The 17,151-nt window shown below is 45.7% G+C and overlaps 1 protein-coding gene across 1 annotated transcript in view; it reads right to left on the bottom strand.

The window, feature by feature from the left end:
- The window catches only part of LOC121063021 (CUGBP Elav-like family member 4), a 1,483,068-nt gene that overhangs the window by 353,863 nt on the left and 1,112,054 nt on the right, over window positions 1-17,151 (bottom strand). The gene's annotated exons all lie outside the window — the stretch shown is intronic.

The raw sequence follows: 17,151 nt of genomic DNA, 5'->3' as shown, positions 1-17,151 counted from the left end.
CAAAATCTGTTTAGAATTCTTGTATACTATTGCAATCAACTAGCATTGCTGCAGAGGTCACTTCCCTGATTCCTTCAGGACTGTTAGTCTTTTTCCCACTCTTCTGTCACATAATGTCTTCAACTGGCTTGATTGATGTACTAAAATTCTTACTACAGACCATGTGACTTTGGATGCCAGTTCTGTCTGTTTGCTTTGTGTACTCCCAACCTCATTCCTCCTGCTTCTCTCTGGCGTGTGGTAATTGCCTTGCTCCATACCCTTATTAAAACTGCAACAAAACACCGTACAGTTTTCAGGTAAGATTTTGACTATCTTTTGTCATAACTGTGTTCCCACCATGTAAGGCTCCTACTTTTTTGGGATCTGTCGGAGGAGCACTGAGTGCAGCTGGGCAGATCCATTGCCACATGGCAAGGAGTAGGCCCAGCTTGAGGTAAGCAGTTGGGGAGCTGTGTAGGGTTCTGCCTCCCCTTCCAGAGGGGTCTGTCCCATGTGAGACAGGCACAGGGCTGCTCTCTGCTAACCCTGGGAGGAGGGCAGTGCATAGGATGGTTTCATATGCCAGATCTCAAGAGCTCTGGAACTGCTATTGAAGTGTGGGGAGGGAAGGATGGCATATTCCCTGGCAGCAGGCACCCATAAGTTGCTGTAAATTGTGGTTGTTTTCAGCTCACCTGCCTTGAAAGAGCTTCTGGGCATTGTTCATTTGGCAGGCCCACACAAACTAAAAGACTACTTCCTCCTTTTTTCCATTTTTTTTTTAATTTTCAATACCTAAATTTCAAAGACAATGAATCATCATGTTCTTAATACTTTACCCCTCCAATGATTCCAAAAGCAAGATTCATCTGGCCAAATAAAGACAACTAGGTTTTAGGTCAGATGAACTCTATCAAGCTATTGAAGTATACTTTGTAGGAAGAAATAAATCTACAGTTTAAACTATTCATGCTTGGCAGGGAGAGTAATTAGTCACTGGAACAAAATGTTAAAAGAAGTTGTGGATTCTCTATTGTGTGAGTTTTGAATTAAGACTGGCGGTCTTGCAAAAAGGTCTTTCAGTTAAACTGCAAGCTGTACTCTAAGAGCAAGTCCCACTGGAGGAAATTCCCAGACCTTTATATTACAAAAGGTCAAGTTGACAGGAATTGTCACCTCTGACTTTAAAACCTATGAAACTTATAAGGCAGGCTGGAAAATTGGTCAACTCTTTGGTTCCTTTTAGTTCTCAGGTGGGTCTGAGATCTTTGCTGCGGATGCTGTAACGTGGTGGCATACTAGCTGTGACCCAGAGAAACCTCCTTTTGGTTCCCAGTTCTCCTGGTACCTTGTGATGTGAGCCTCAGGAAGCTTTTCCAGTTCTGTTTGCTTTGTCTGTCTGTGAAATGGCAGCAGCAGCACTGATCCCTCCCAGAGCCTGCTCTGCTCTGGACAGCATTGATGGACAGCATTGGCAAAGAGCAGGCCATGAAGACTGTTGTATTCCCTGCTGTCTTTTCTAAGTCCTTGGTAGTTCTGCATGCTCATGCAATATTTGAACTCCCAGCTCTCCCATGCATCCAAAGATTTTGCCTTCATCATGTATCTCAAGGTGAAAAGAAGTCTTGGCCCACTGCTCAATTCCAGTATGACCAGAGTCATGGTGTGTCCAGGGCCTCTGAGCTTGTCGGCTTTCAACTCCTTAGGGGCCTCTGTAGCTTTGTAGGAGCCTTGGACACATATCTGTACTGCGGCTGGCTGGGATGTTAACTTTACCTGCAGCAAGGTAGACAACTGTTTAATGTCCTCTGTCTCTAAGGCAGCTATGCCAAAAGCCCAGCGGAACCCTTTTGGGTCCTTGAAATATCCTCTCCTCAGATACTCTATGGCAAGGATGTAGGGAGCATCTGGGCCAGTCACAATACGGTGTCTTTGCCACTCATTCCCAGTTAGACTCGCTTCAGCCTCCAATACAGTTAACTGCTGGGATCCCCCCGTCACCCTATAAACACAGATGGGTTCTGGCCCTTTATAGCCTGATGGCATTAGAGTACGCTGTTGTTGTGGTTTAACCCGCCCGGCAGCTAAACACCACACAGTTGTTTGCTCACCCTCCCCCCTCCCTCTCTGGGATGGGGGAGAGAAACGGGAAAGTGAAGCCTGTGGGTTGAGATAAAGACAGTTTATTAAGACAGGGAAAATAATAATAGTATTACTACTAATAATGCGTACAAAACAAGTGATGCACAATGAAATTGCTCACCACCCGCTGATTGATGCCCAGCTTATCCCCGAGCAGCCGGCCCCCACCCCCACCCCGGCTAGCCACCCCTATATGTTGTTCAGCATGACGTCAGATGGTATGGAATACCCCTTTGGCCAGTTTGGGTCAGCTGTCCTGGGTCTGTCCCCTCCCAGCTCCTGCTGCATCCCTAGCCTGCTCGCTAGCAGGACAGAGCGAGAAGCTGAAAAGTCCTTGGCTTGCTGTAAGCACTGCTCTACAACAATTAAAACATCAGCATGTTATCAGCGCTCTTCTCATCCTAATCCAAAACATAGCACCCTGCCAGCTACTAGGAGGAAAATTAACTCTGTCCTAACTGAAACCAGGACAGATATCCACCCCTTATTCCATACCATTTATGTCATGCTCAGGTTACACTCTTTCCAATACCTTCTAATTAGTCACCATTTTCATCTATGGTATATAGCAACCATGGTAGTGATGACATACAGTGTTATATGATAATTAACATACTATAATTCAACTCATGGGCTATTCTCACCCAGTATTAGGTCCCCTTGAGGTACACACCGGACCTCCCCATTCTCTTGCATTACCCACCAAGTGCATCCAGGTCCCTGAGCAAAAGCAATCCCACGAATGGGCTTGCCTTTTCCTGAGGCAGTAGCAGCCCAGACTGTCTTACCCAGCATGTTTCTTACGTGCACTACAGGAACTTTATCCCCTTCTACAGTGCGTAACAGGTTTGATTGGGCAGGTCCAGCTCGGTTGGCAGATCCTCTAGTATTGACTAACCAGGTGGCCTTTGCCAAATGTGTTTCCCAATTTTTGAATGTCCCAGCACCCATTGCTTTCAGTGTAGTCTTTAACAGTCCAATGTATCGTTCAACATTCCCGGAGGCTGGTGCATGATAGGGGATGTGATACACCCACTCAGTGCCATGTTCTCTGGCCCAAGTGTCTATAAGGTTGTTTCAGAAATGAGTCTGACTCAATTCTTTCTGGGGTGCCATGTCGCCATAGGACTTGCTTTTCAAGGCCCAGGATAGTGTTCCGGGCGGTGGCATGGGGCACAGGATATGTTTCCAGCCATCCGGTGGTTGCTTCCACCATTGTAAGTACGTGGCGCTTGCCGTTGTGGGTTTGAGGGAGTGTGATGTAATCAATCTGCCAGGCCTCTCCATATTTGTATTTCAGCCATTGTCCTCCATACCAAAGAGGCTTTGACTGCTTGGCTTGCTTGATTGCAGCACATGTTTCACAATCATGAATAACTTGTGCTATAGTGTCCATGGTCAGGTCCACCCCTCGGTCACGAGCCCATCTGTATGTTGCATCTCTACCTTGATGGCCTGAGGTGTCATGGGCCCATCGGGCTGTAAATAATTCATCCTTATGTTGCCAGTCCAGGTCCACCTGAGCCACTTCAATCTTAGCAGCCTGATCCACCTGCTGGTTGTTTCTCTGTTCTTCAGTAGCCCGATTCTTGGGCACAGGAGCATCTACGTGGCGTACCTTTACAACCAGGTTCTTTACCCGGGCAGCAATATCTTGCCACAGTGCAGCAGCCCAGATGGGTTTGCCCCTGCGCTCCCAGTTGTTCTGCTTCCATTGCTGTAACCACCCTGTTGTGGTTTAGCCCGGCTGGCAGTCAACCACCACACAGCCGTTCGCTCACCCTCCCCCCTCCCTCTCTGGGATGGGGGAGAGAAACGGGAAAGTGAAGTCTGTGAGTTGAGATAAAGACAGTTTATTAAGACAGGGAAAATAATAACAATAATAATAATAATAGTATTAATAGTAATAATGTGTACGAAATAAGTGATGCACAATGCAATTGCTCACCACCCGTTGACCGATGTCCAGCCTATCCCCGAGCAGCCGGCCCCCCCCCCTCCACCCCGGCTAGCCGCCCCTATATATTGTTCAGCATGACGTCAGATGGTATGGAATACCCCTGTGGCCAGTTTGGGTCAGCTGTCCTGGGTCTGTCCCCTCCCAGCTCCTGCTGCATCCCTAGCCTGCTCGCTAGCAGGACAGAGAGAGGCTGAAAAGTCCTTGGCTTGGTGTAAGCACTGCTCTACAACAATTAAAACATCAGCATGTTATCAGCGCTCTTCTCATCCTAATCCCAAACATAGCACCCTACCAGCTACTAGGAGGAAAATTAACTCTGTCCTAACTGAAACCAGGACACTGGGATTAAAACTCAATAATCTTGGACAACAGGCCAGTGCCTACTGATCGAAAGCACCTTTGGCCCCAGGGGAAATAGCTGTCTAATTAATGTCACTCGTACGTGGTCTCTGCCAAGGTTGCAGCTGGCAAGAGTACACTTTGCCACGAGCATCCTTCTGGCAAAGCCCCACGTTTTCCACTGCCTAGAAGGACGTCTCTCTTCATTTCAGGGATACCTTCCACCACCAGTGGGCTGCTCCTGCCATTTTGAGAGCCCCCACCCAGCACACTAAGCCCTGCAGAGTTTGCTTCCACTTCCACTAGAGAAGGGAGCTGATTCTCTTATGCAATATTTCACAAGCCCTCAAAGCCAGAGATGTTTTTCTACATGCTTCAGCCTACAGCATGAGTGCAAGACTCAACTAGCCCAGAAATTTCACAAGGCATCTCCAAATGAATCATTACTACCAAGTTATATGATTACTTAACATACTGTACGCATAACTGGATGAAACCAGCTCTCCCCTCTTTTCTTTCTCCTTTGTCCAATATCCCCAATTATCTGCATCTATTGAAGTCAAGCTCCTTTCAATACCTCGAGCTTGCCAGGGAGAGCTATCCCAGCTTGCTAGCTAAATTATAACACACCCTCCAAATAAGACTCTGGCTCAGAAATCGCTTAAGTGAGAATATCCCTTAAGTGAATAACAAGGAGAGCATGTTTGGATGAGTAATTGATTCAATTTGGACTGAAATGGAAAAATCTAGTCAGGTCCCACTCTTGGTTTTCTCCTCCTGTACTTGCACAGACAAAACACCTGTAGCAGGTTTGTTCTTGGGGCTCGGAGATGAGTTAAAGTCTCTGGGCTGTATTTCCTTCAGAGGGTGACTGGCTCGAGGTCACCAAGCAGCTGTCCTCTTAGAGAAGAACAGAGAGCCATGGGACAGAAGCACGGGGCTGCACGGGTGGGCAGGAGGTGGTCCTGCCTGGGGGGATATCTGGGGGGGCTGTTGTTCAGTGAGAACATGCTCAGACCTTCAGGACTTGACTATAAGCTGTACGTCTGGGAATAACCCCAAGGCAGCCAAGCAATGGGCTGAGCATCATCCATTTTCCCTTTAAATTCACAGGTTATTGTGTTCAAAGGGACAGTGGCTGCCCTGGGACTGACTGAGCAGTCACAGCCTGGGCATGATTTTTGGAAAGAAGGAAGGGGGTGTATACTGGGTCTGGCTGGGATGTTAACTTTCCCTGCAGCAGCCCATACAGTGCTGTGCTCTGCACTTGTAGCTAGAACAGCAATGGTATCACACCAGTGTTGTGTCTGCTGCTGAGCAGTGCTGGCACAGCATCAGGACTCTCTCTAACCCTCCCAGAGTCAGCAGGCTGGAGGTGGGCAAAAAGCAAGAAAGGAACATCACCAGGGCAGCAGGGGTTTGAGTTCTGAATAAATTTCAATTCAATTAGCCAGAATGCGTAATATAGGTGTTAGGTAGCAGGTATGTTTTTATACATACCTGACCCAGCACACACCACACTGAAGACAGAGTTAGTATGTGGTTCCCTGCTGACAGTAGCCAGGCTAAACCTTGTCCTCTCTGTCCCTGCCAGCTTGGCCACATGGCCTTACTGTAGTGCCCTGTGCATTGCAGAGAGAAGTAGTGATCTTGGTTTGGCTGCCATGGTGTGATACTATGGGCTTAGTGAGGTCAGGAGACATCTGATCTGACCTAGAGACAAAATAGTGCAGACACACTGTGCTGGGTCTGATCTGGACAAAGCTTGCCAGGTCAGAGGTAATCCTTGGAATACATTTCTGACAGCAGTGTCAACTTCTGCTGTGCCAGAGCTTTGCTTCACGTGGCTACAGCTTTTATGTTCTGGTATTCAGAGCCCTCTTGAACCCCCTTGCCGCAGCTCTTTGATGTGTATGGAGAGGACTGGATTTCTGCCTACCCAACTTCATCCACAAGAACATCTCAGCTTTGACAGGACAGTATGGGAGGAAATGTCTATTCTTTGGCACAGACAAAAAGCAGGTCAAGACCTGTATTTCTGCAGCTATTTTCCACCTCGTTCATAAATAGCAGGTCTTGATGGGTGCAAACCTATGTGGAATGCAAAAGCAACAGGTAGTATAACAACAGATGTGTTTAGATTGGTGTAGCTGGATCAACCCTAGCTTAATGCTGTGTGTCTTGCTTCACTTGTGCCTTGCTTTCAGAGCAGGAGAGCCTTCTTGGTGTCTCTAACCCTGCTGTGAGGAATTGTCACTGCAAAGGGGTTGTCATGGGGAATGAGCATTATAAGGATCACTTTTGGCAGGTTACTTCTCCTGTCTGTGAGACCATGAGCAAGTCACTTAGCTTTTTGTGTTCAGGTTTCTTCATTAAAGCATTTAGGACCTGGTCTTGCCTCTTTCTACACGCGTATACAGTGCTGGCATAACTGGATCTTGCTGCAGTTATATTTCCGTAGGGATTGTTATAAGGCAAAACGCTATCATAGCATCTTGTGAATCTGTGGGTTTAATAACTTTGGATCACCTGATACAGAATACATTGTAGAGCCGCTGGGGATAACACAATGCACAGGAGCCACAGGTGTTCTTCTTGTAGGCTAAGACTCATGCATTTAGGTGCCATTTGAAATGCCCTGCGGTATCTGAAAAACCCACGTTGCTGTCAAACCTGACACAGGAACTACAGCAAACCTGTAAGAGCAGCTTAGCACGGCAATTCAAAGGGTGCACATAGCAGATACCTACATTTGAGCCCTATCTCAATAGCTATGTTCAGGTTCCCATACCATCTCCATCACTGTGCTGCCCCCAAACTCAACACTTCTCTTGATCTTCAGCCACAAAATGGACAGGGCTTGTGTACTGGTTTGAAAGTCCAGATCTCATTGCTGGGTTGTGCACAGACATCTATTTCTCCATTCATTCTTGAGTTGTCTGATAGCAAGATTGTGTCTGTCTTTCTCAAAGCCACAGCTTCATCTTTGCTTTTACCTTTCTTTCTGCCCTCTTTTGCTTCTGCACATGGAGCTGCATGTGCAAATTTGTCACCAGTGATGCTCTCTTTTCTAAGGATGCAACTATATTCAGAGTAGTCCTTCAAAATATAGATGCATAATTAATGCATCATGAATTGGTGGGTCTTCATACCAGGATTTTCTGAGCTTTTTGCCCAGTTGTATTAAGCTGAACTCCCATGTTGCAGTAAAGCAGACAGGTGGTAATGAGAGAAGCACCATTTCTCTGTGTTCAGTCTAACCAGAGACAAGTCTCCAGGAACTGTTCCCTGACCTGACCTCCTGAGCCATGCCCTGCAGCACAAGCTCAGCTGCTGGGTCTGCAGTGTTGGGCTACTCATTGACCTGTCTTATGCTGGCTGGTCTGTACCGACCCTGTTCCATGACCTTCCAGGCAAGAGGGTCACAATAAAAATTTCCAATACTCTGTCCATGGCCAGAGCTCCCATAGTGTCATCCTCCCTTGAGGTGCTGTGTGGCTGCCCTGGTGAAGCTCATCTTTTCCTCTGGTGAACATTTCCTTTTGCAAGAGGAAAGGGATAATACACCAATCCTCTACATCCCCAGGCTGGAGACAGAAGCTGAACCCTCTTGATTATGTTTTTCCCCATGTGTCTTTACTCTACACATGGTTAGGGTTTGGTTACATTTCACTTGGAGATAGACCTGGATGGGCTCTGCCTTTCCACTGAGGAGGCCTGGAGAGCTTCTACAGGAGCTACAGGAACTCTGATATATTCTGCTTTTCAGAGTATTGGCTCAGAGCTCCCCACTACTTGCTGTGGACTTTCTAGTACACACGTCGTCATGGTCATTGTATAAACCTCCTATGGAGAAATGTATTTTCCATTTGTGAAGAAAAGTAGAGCTGGTGTATGCTGGAGAGGCAGCAGGCAGGATGGCTGATAAGGTAATGTTTTGCTGACTATTTTAAGGAGAATTGTTTCATTTTACAATCATTCAAAAACTTAACTTAGAAATTGTGAAAACACTCCCTTCAAGTGAAGCTGGGTATCTCTCCAAAAGACATTGTTTCCTGTTTTCATCAGTCTGGTTAATGAAAGGAAATTAAAAATAGAGCAGTCCTTCCACTAGTTTCACTGTTGTCTTTCTCTCATCTGGGCATGGCCCAAGAGAAGTCAGACATCTGTGCATTGCCAGCAGTTTGTCCTTGGGATGGTGACTTTGAGAAGGTCCTGGTACGGAGAGGAGCAATATAGCTCATATGTTCTCACCAACGTCCTTCCTGTAGAACTTTTCCCAGGAGGCAGCACCAGCATGCCACCTTTTTTGTTCAGTGTCACCATTACACTAAGGTCTTCCATGTAACCAGTGAATGTAATTTCGGCTTTTCTCAAACTAAGATAAAAAGTGATGATCATATTTGATGACTTTATATGGGTATTTTAAAGAACAAATTAAGGTAATATAGAAAGATGAATTCCAATTTTACTCCTCAATATTTCACTCTGTGTTCATGCAAAAGTTCATATATGAAGATGCCAAAAACTTTCTTGAAAAAAGTTACATTAGGGAGGACATTTTTGTCCTAATAGGGAACTGCCCTAGTCTTTTAATAATCTTATAATCCCCATTTTACATATCTGCCTTTCTTCTTTCACATTTGGTTTTATTTTCATTTTATTTTCATTTCATACCACTAGAACAGGAATTTTCCATGTCTTATCTTTATGCCATTATTTTTTATTTACTCATTATACTGCATGATTAAGTTGTAAAGTAATATTCTTTTAATCTGTTTCCATAAAACCCAATGTCTTCGGGGCAGGCTCATTAAAATCTTGTGGTTTCTCAGATGATTCCTTGAGGCCTAAAAGACAAACAAACCCCATCCATTTATCAGTACATCACCCATATCAGGTATATTTATAATATACCAGGTTTGAAGATGTGGAGCAGACTGATTAAAGACCATGTTTAGAGGGATTTTGTTTGCATCTATGTCACTGATATGTTAAGAAACTTTTTATTGGAACATATGTTTGTTGTAAATCTTTAATTTCATATAAACAAATATGTTGGAAAGGACCCCAGGATAAATTGCAGCCTAGTCTCCTGACTTGCTGAAACCAGTATCTTTTTGGTTGCTATAGCAGACTGAGGGCTTACGTGTGAAAATGCATTTATTACCATATATTATTCTGGAGAGAACTCCTTGCTCCTTGACTGTTAGCCTCACAATCAGGCTGTTTGTTAGAAAGTGAGAAACCCCAGTTCACATCCTTTTGGGCTGAATAGGTAGGACCCCATAGGAGCACAGCATCCATGGAAGTCTTTGATTGTCCCTAGCAAGTTTACTCATCTTTTCCTGCTCATCACTTCTGCCTGGTCCTTTCCAATCTGTGCAGCTGATGGAAAGCAATGATAAAGCCATTTTCTGTGTTTCTTACACAGCTCTGGACACTGGCCGCCAGCAGCTGCTTCTGGTCCCTGACTCCCTGACCCCTGGTCTAACAAGGCGGGAGGCTGCTGCGCGAGCATCTCCACACTGTGCAGGGCAGCTCCCTTTGCTTGCTGTGGATCCTGGAGGTCAGGATAGCACCTCCACACCCAACCTGCTTGCAGGACCCAAACATGACATCTCTGCACAGTGCTGTGCTCTGAGCTGTACCAGCTCACACTGAGCTACTGCAGGCACATCCACGCTGGGTACTGTGGAGGTTTGCTTGGATCTCTCCCTCTTGCCTTTCACTGTTTGCTGTTTCTAGATATTTTTTCTGATGTTTGATATAGTATTTGAACATCCCACAGTACAACTTGGTCAAACAGTTGCCTGGGGGCCCACCGTACCTTGGGCAATGGACATATTTCCTCACAGATGTGTAAGAAAATGGAAGAAGAAATATGTTTTCTTCAGCTCTTAAAAGCAATAGCTTTTGTCTTTTGAAAGTCACTGTTGACTAGAAAATCTGCCTGAACCAATGCAGGTTTTGAGCAAACCTGCTCTTCTTAGTGCTGTATGACACACTCGTCTGGATGATGCTTATCACACAATGAATAATGTTGGATGGGAAGTGATGGGAAAGATGAACATCATTTGGAAAGTTGGGAGCATGTCTCTTGGTGCTGCAGGGCATGGCTTTCTGGGCTTTTCCTTATGCAATGTGCCATGCTTCATGATAAGGGACTGGAAAAAGGAGGCAGAAGCTGGCACTGATAAGTGCACAACACCTGGGCTTATTAGAAATGACATGTGCATTGCACACAGAGGAAAAATCCTGCAATAGAAAGGAATGACATTGACAGAGTGAGGTCACACGTCTCAGAGAGATGATGCCTAAACCTGTAATCAGGGTTCACGCAGTTCCAGATCACTTTAATTTAAGAACAGGTGGGAAATGAGGTTGTCTGGATCTTCAGACTTCAAAGACCTCTGGTACAAACAGAGCAGCTCCATCTGTGTGATGGTTCAAAGAAAAACCTACATGCAAATACTTCCTACCATGGAGAAAAGTCTGTAGCCACAGCCTAGACTTTTGTCTTGGGCCGATTGGTAACACATTTATTTTTTGGATTTCTGATTTGGCTGCATTTGCCCATTTTTAATGAAACTTACTTAGCTATGACTACTACTTTTCATGATAAGATCTTGTTTCCTGCTGGTGGGACTCGGTTCATAATTGATTGAGTGGGAAGAGAGGTGTGGGAAAGTGATAAAGTCATACTTTTAATAATAAAGGCAATCAAGAGCAAACCCAAATCCCTTTACCATTACACATCTCCTATTTACAGGTATCTCATAGTCTGTTCTAAGGAGGCTTCCTGTGCCAGAGGAATCCAGATGGGAGAAACGGATAGCTGGGGGGAAGGAGTGGATGAGTCAAGGGCTGAATAAATCTTTGATCAGCCCAGTACCTGCGATCCATAGATGCCTCCTCTCCAGGTTGATTTTGTCTGGCTCCTTTTTTTGCCCACAAAATTAGGCTTTTAGAGGAAGTTTATAAATTCTCGTTCTGTTCATTACTTCCTTCACAAATTCCAGCATGACGCAAAGGGCAGCTACTTGTGCTTCACAGGACTTGGGACCTTCATCACCAAACCCAGGCTTCAGTTGTATGGGGGTGGGTAGAGAGCTCCTTTTAATGAAAGCAGCAGACAAAGAGGCCGTTTAGAAAAGCCAGAGCCTTTCGTGTATGTTAAGTCAGGTCACATGAGACTCACGGTCAAGCCAGTTTCCCAAGGGGCAGAGTGGACACAACTTACTCGAGTGCCCACTTAGAAGTGATCCCTAAAATTCTGAATTTCTATTCCATTTTGAGGGTCCTAACCACTGCCATAAATAAGTAAAATGCATGAATATTAGTATTGTGATACTAATTACAATACTCCTCTTATACATTCTTCGTCTACTGATACCATTCTAGAGCAGCATTAGCTTTATCTTAGTGAACCAGTTAAAACCATCAGACTGGTCTGCCTCAGCCAACAGCCTGGAACGCTTAGAGCAAACGAGAGTTTGCTGCTAGCAAATATTAACTAAGTCATGTGTCAAAGCTGAAGGGGAGGCTGAAATATGAATGGCTAATAGGGATTTACTTTTTACATCATCACCAGTGGATATGATTAAGCAGTTGCTGTCATCTTGATTGCTTGAAGATGACATTGCTGATCATTCATGCAGGAGCAGATGACTCGTTCAACACACTGACGTGCATGCAAATCTATCTTCTTTCCAGGATGCTTGAAAAGCAGCTGGATTCCCTAGCAATTATTTCAATTGAAAAGGTAATTGCTGGCCAGGATACCAAAATTCATCAGTGTTAATGCCATTGTTACCATAAATGATGTTGGATCAAAGGTAAAATAAAATGTCTCCTGTACTCCTTTAAACATCTAGATCTCTGGAAAAATGAAGTTACACAATTTGATTATATTCAATCATTTGATTATATATATTTTCACTACAGTGTTGTTGCACATGTGTGATAATGTCAAATATCATGTTCTTTAGCCACAGAAAAAATATTTAAGTAAAGGTTTTATTAAAATCACACATCCGTATTAATTCCAGCTTCCGACATCTCTTCCCTGATTCCCAAATCGTCAGGAGTGCTCCTCTTAAGGGGATGAGCTGGGAAGGAAAGGACATTTCCAGGCAGGTCTGGAGGCAGGAGGGAGCCCACAGCTGGGGACAGTGGGAGGACAGGGCTTAGTGCAACAGCCTTGCAGCCAGCAGTGGCTCTGAGCTGTCAGAGACCCCCTTGCCCTAGGGGACCCCACTGGTATTGCAGCCCCCTGTGGGGCTCTGCCTGAGCTCTGTTTTGGAGCGTGGTTCCCTCCTACACCATTGCTGGTACCCCATTAGTAACAACAGCATCGCTTTCAAAGAGAATAAAGGGCTGTGCTCGGAGGAGTCCTCTAGGAAATATTAATGTCCATCAATTAGCACCCTGTTACAGCTGCTCTTTCCAGGCACACACTAACCTCCTTGCTGACAAGCCCTTGGGACCACAAGCACCCATGTGTGCTGTGGTTGCATGTGGGCTGTCCCCATGGGGCTGGAAGCAGGGCCTCAAGCCTGTGTCTGCAGCTAGGCTCTTTTCTAGGGAAAAAGGCTCCTTTTGAATGGCTGGTAGGAGATGGCATGTGGTCTGGTTGCTGCTCCTGTATAGGTAGGGATGGCTTTGCTCCCATAAACCGTCTGGTTGCCACTAGTCCTCCATCCCTTGCTCCAGTTTCAAGCAGTGATCTCAAATCAGCAACACTTGGGAAGAGACAATAAATCCCCACCTCTCCGGTCTGCCCTGGGGTGGTGAAATTCTGGGGGCAAATGCAGCTGAGGGGCTGCTTCTTGGGCTGTTGGGAAGATCCTAATCAGGAGTGGGAATTAGATTGACACTGACCTCCCACCACCTGGCTGCTTTACTAATTTGTGCAATTAAGAGCAGAGACAAATAATCGTTAAAAGCTTTTTCAGTCTGTCTCCAGCAAGCAAACAGTGGGATTACTCCTGCCCTTGTCCTTTGAGACAGGTACACTAATCCCTGTATAGTGTGGTTAGGGTGTCTATTTTATATGACCTTGTCTAGTGAACCAGCTTGGCAGGTTCTACCAATCTCTCCCATTGAGCTGGCGAACAAGCTATTGGCTCAGAAAATAGATGGGTTTGATTCTTCCACATTTTTTTTTATGGGCTACAGATGACTTCACTGTTGAAATGTCCCAATGTGTTGTGGTTCTGTTCTCTAGCATCTTGGGTAAAAGGAGGTATGGGAAACACCTCTGCTCGCTCTCTCCTACAGAAACTGTGTCTGGGCTTCTGGGATGTTGTTAGACCTGTTCTCTCCTATTAGTGATGTTAGAGCAGCTGTGGGGGTACAGGGCTCTGCAGACATATGCAGCCCCAAATCTACCCCAAAACTGCCACAAGTGGGCACAGTGAGGGCTGAGAGTCAGTACTGTTCTCTAGCAGAGAAGCTGTATCGTAAAGGTCTCCACTCTGCTTCTTGGTTTTATCCTCCATTGCACAATGCAGTGTGTTGGCTTCCCAGCCTCCGTCACTGCGCTGCCATCCCTTGGAGATACAGTGAAGGTGAGCAAGGAGCACTAGCAGCTGCAGTGCTCTCATCCAGCCCCAGCTTCCTATGCAAGTCTATTTTCCACTCCACCTTTGCCACTTTTCTTACTTCTTCCAGAGCTTTTTGACCTGGGTTTTTCGGCTGTGATGTAAACCAGATTCATTAGCTTCATGCTTTGATGACAAATCTTTATGTTTGGGCTCTGGAAACTGCTGGCATTTTCTGTGTGGCAAGTTCCCTGATGATTTTTGTCAATGCTCTAGCCTAAACCAAGGTCTTTCTTTTGCTGAACGTGTCTTTTCAATGTATTCACTCTTTCTCACCTTCCTGCCAATGTTATTTTCAGGTTTGGATTTCTAACTTCTCTTGCCTCCCAAATTTCTCTGGCCTCTGCCTCATCTTCCTCTAGGGCGTCACTGTGAACTAGCATTTTATCATCCTCCTCCACTTCTGTAAATGTGGGCATGCTACAGAAGACAGGCCCTTCATGCACACCATGAAACCATTAAAGTATTAGGAGCCAATTTAGAAAGGATCTTGAGAGAGATACTAATCCATCTCTCAGCCCTAGAGCAGGATCCCATCAACTTCAATAGTTTCCTAATAATTATTTGCCTCACCTGTTTTCCCAAGCCACCTAGCATGGTTTGGGAAAACCTAGGCAATCAGCTCTAGTACTACACCATTCTCACTGTTAGAAATTTCCCCCTTTCTTAACCTAAGCTGCCTGTGATGGTTTCTCCTATCCAGCCCTTGATTTCGGAGATATATTGGAATATGACTAGCTGTCCTCTGAGCACTTTCATTGTTTCCATCTTCTTTCATTTGCTAGGTCTTTTATTGCTGTAGATCGTGACTGCTCCTTGCTGCAGTTGGTTTCATCTCTAAAAATGCACACCAAAAGGCTGCAGTTTCACACCCTCCCTCCATGAGAGATGGGAAATGGGTGAGTTCAGTGTAATTCAGTGGGACTAGTGCAGTCATGTCATTCAGAGAACCCCCAGGCACTTCAATAATCATCTTAAATGAAAGGCTATGAAATTAAAATCACCAGTTACATCCACCCATCTCTTTATCTGTACCTGCAGTCCCACATGTAGTTAAAGGGCAGGAACATGTTGATCTGAGGACCCCAGCCTGTCTGGGGACAGGGTTTTATCCAGTCTGAGTTTAAGATGAACAAGGAATGAATTGTAATCCTAGACAGGCTGCAGTCAGAAGTTTGGTTTCATTACGTATCTCCTGTGGCATAAGACCATTTCTGAGTTGAAAATGAAATTCAAGGTGAGGATTCCATTCTCCCTTGTTTTCTTGTGTTGCCAGCTTTGTGGGTGTTGGGGGAGCTAGGCTTTTATCCAGAGTAATTGCACAAATTTCCATTTTCATAGTGCCCTGGGCTTAGCTAAGAAGAGGCCCCACTGGAACACTCAATGTATTTGGAAATGGCGTGAGACCACTTTTCCTCTGAAGAAGTTAGTCCCAAATGGGAAAAGCAGGCAATAAGGTGGGAGGGAGAAACAGCAAATCAGAACAAAAGAGTGAGTAGAAACATCCGTGAGTTCTGTGGTTTTTCTCTATGGACTTGCAGGAAGTTTTTGGTAGAGCCAGGAAAGGTGCTTAGCTCATTTATGCAGTGGTAGGAAACCTCAGCAGTGAAACCCTCTCTGCTCTTCACCAAACATCTAACCCTGCCAGGCTCAAGGTGAGACTCCCTCTGCAGAGGACTGGCTTTCCCTGCTGCATGACGCATCCCCATGGGCAGCCCTTGTCCTGGGCTAGAGCTGTGCTGGGCAGCAGGATGGATTGGGTGAGATCCGAAAGATCCTTGCACCTCATATTTGTGATTTGTTACCCCCCTATATTTGTAGTCTGCATGTTCCTGCTGTGGAGGACTTGTTTGGGTTGTTGTCTAGAGGCCAGATGATCCCAGTGCCCTGCTGTGCCACACAGCAAAAAGTCTGCCTGGAGCAGTATCTGGCCCAAAGAGTGTAAAGAGCAGCAAGGGCTGATAGGGCAGGAGAGGAGGCATGATGGCATTTCAGTGCGCCTGCTGTCACTGCAGAAAAATCCTGGAGGACCACAAACTAACTGGCTGTGTCCTACCTGCTATAGGAGAGGAGCACAGAGGATGTTTTCTGGGTAGGGAATAGTTTTGGTGAGGCAGCACATCCTGGTAAAAGCTGCACATGGCATAGGGAACCTTAGGACTAATGGCAAACTGGCCACTGCTGCTTGGCATTAGTTTGTCTTTGGATCCCAAAGCATGGAAAACCTGCTAGAACATCACCTAAGCTGTGACCAGGCTGTCTGACAGACATGTCAATGGCTTCTCCCATTTAAATGGTTTGATTTAAAGCCCAAAGGAACAAGAGAATAATTTCTTATCAGCTCCCACGTGTTTGGTATTAAAACCTGCACCCTGGAGGACTCGCTCTGCAGCTTTGACATATTCATCCCCAAGAAACCCTGACCGAGCCTGCTCCAAGGTGTACATTGGCAGTCATTTTGCAAACAGAAGCTGCATGCCAGCTTGGGAAGGAAGCTCACTGCTCTGCTGCTGTGCTCGAGGCATGAGAGCTCCTGACTGTGTGATGGGAAGGGAGATAGGAAGCTATCCAGCAAAAACTCAACCACGAGGAAAATTCCCAGCTGGCCCTTGCTACAGTTTACTTCTTTTGGAGTAATGGAGAGAGCACAACAGGACTGTTCAAATGGTTTCTTCTCCTTCATCCGTATGTATGTGTCCTGGTTTCAGTTATGACAGAGTTAACTTTCCTCCTAGTAGCTGGCAGGGTGCTATGTTTTGGATTAGAATGAGAAGAGTGCTGATAACATGCTGATGTTTTAATTGTTGCAGAGCAGTGCTTACACCAAGCCAAGGACTTTTCAGCTTCTCGCTCTGTCCTGCTAGCGAGCAGGCTAGGGATGCAGCAGGAGCTGGGAGGGGACAGACCCAGGACAGCTGACCCAAACTGGCCAAAGGGGTATTCCATACCATCTGACGTCATGCTGAACAATATATAGGGGTGGCTAGCCGGGGTGGAGGGGGGGCCGGCTGCTCGGGGATAGGCTGGGCATCGGTCAGCGGGTGGTGAGCAATTGCATTGTGCATCACTTATTTCGTACACATTATTATTATTATTGTTATTATTATTATTATTATTTTTTTT

The sequence above is a fragment of the Cygnus olor genome, assembly GCF_009769625.2.
Source record: "Cygnus olor isolate bCygOlo1 chromosome W unlocalized genomic scaffold, bCygOlo1.pri.v2 SUPER_W7, whole genome shotgun sequence".
NCBI classification, from domain to species: Eukaryota; Metazoa; Chordata; class Aves; order Anseriformes; family Anatidae; genus Cygnus; species Cygnus olor.
Note: the sequence above shows the minus strand (reverse complement) of the source record. Positions and strands in the feature narration are given on the sequence as shown.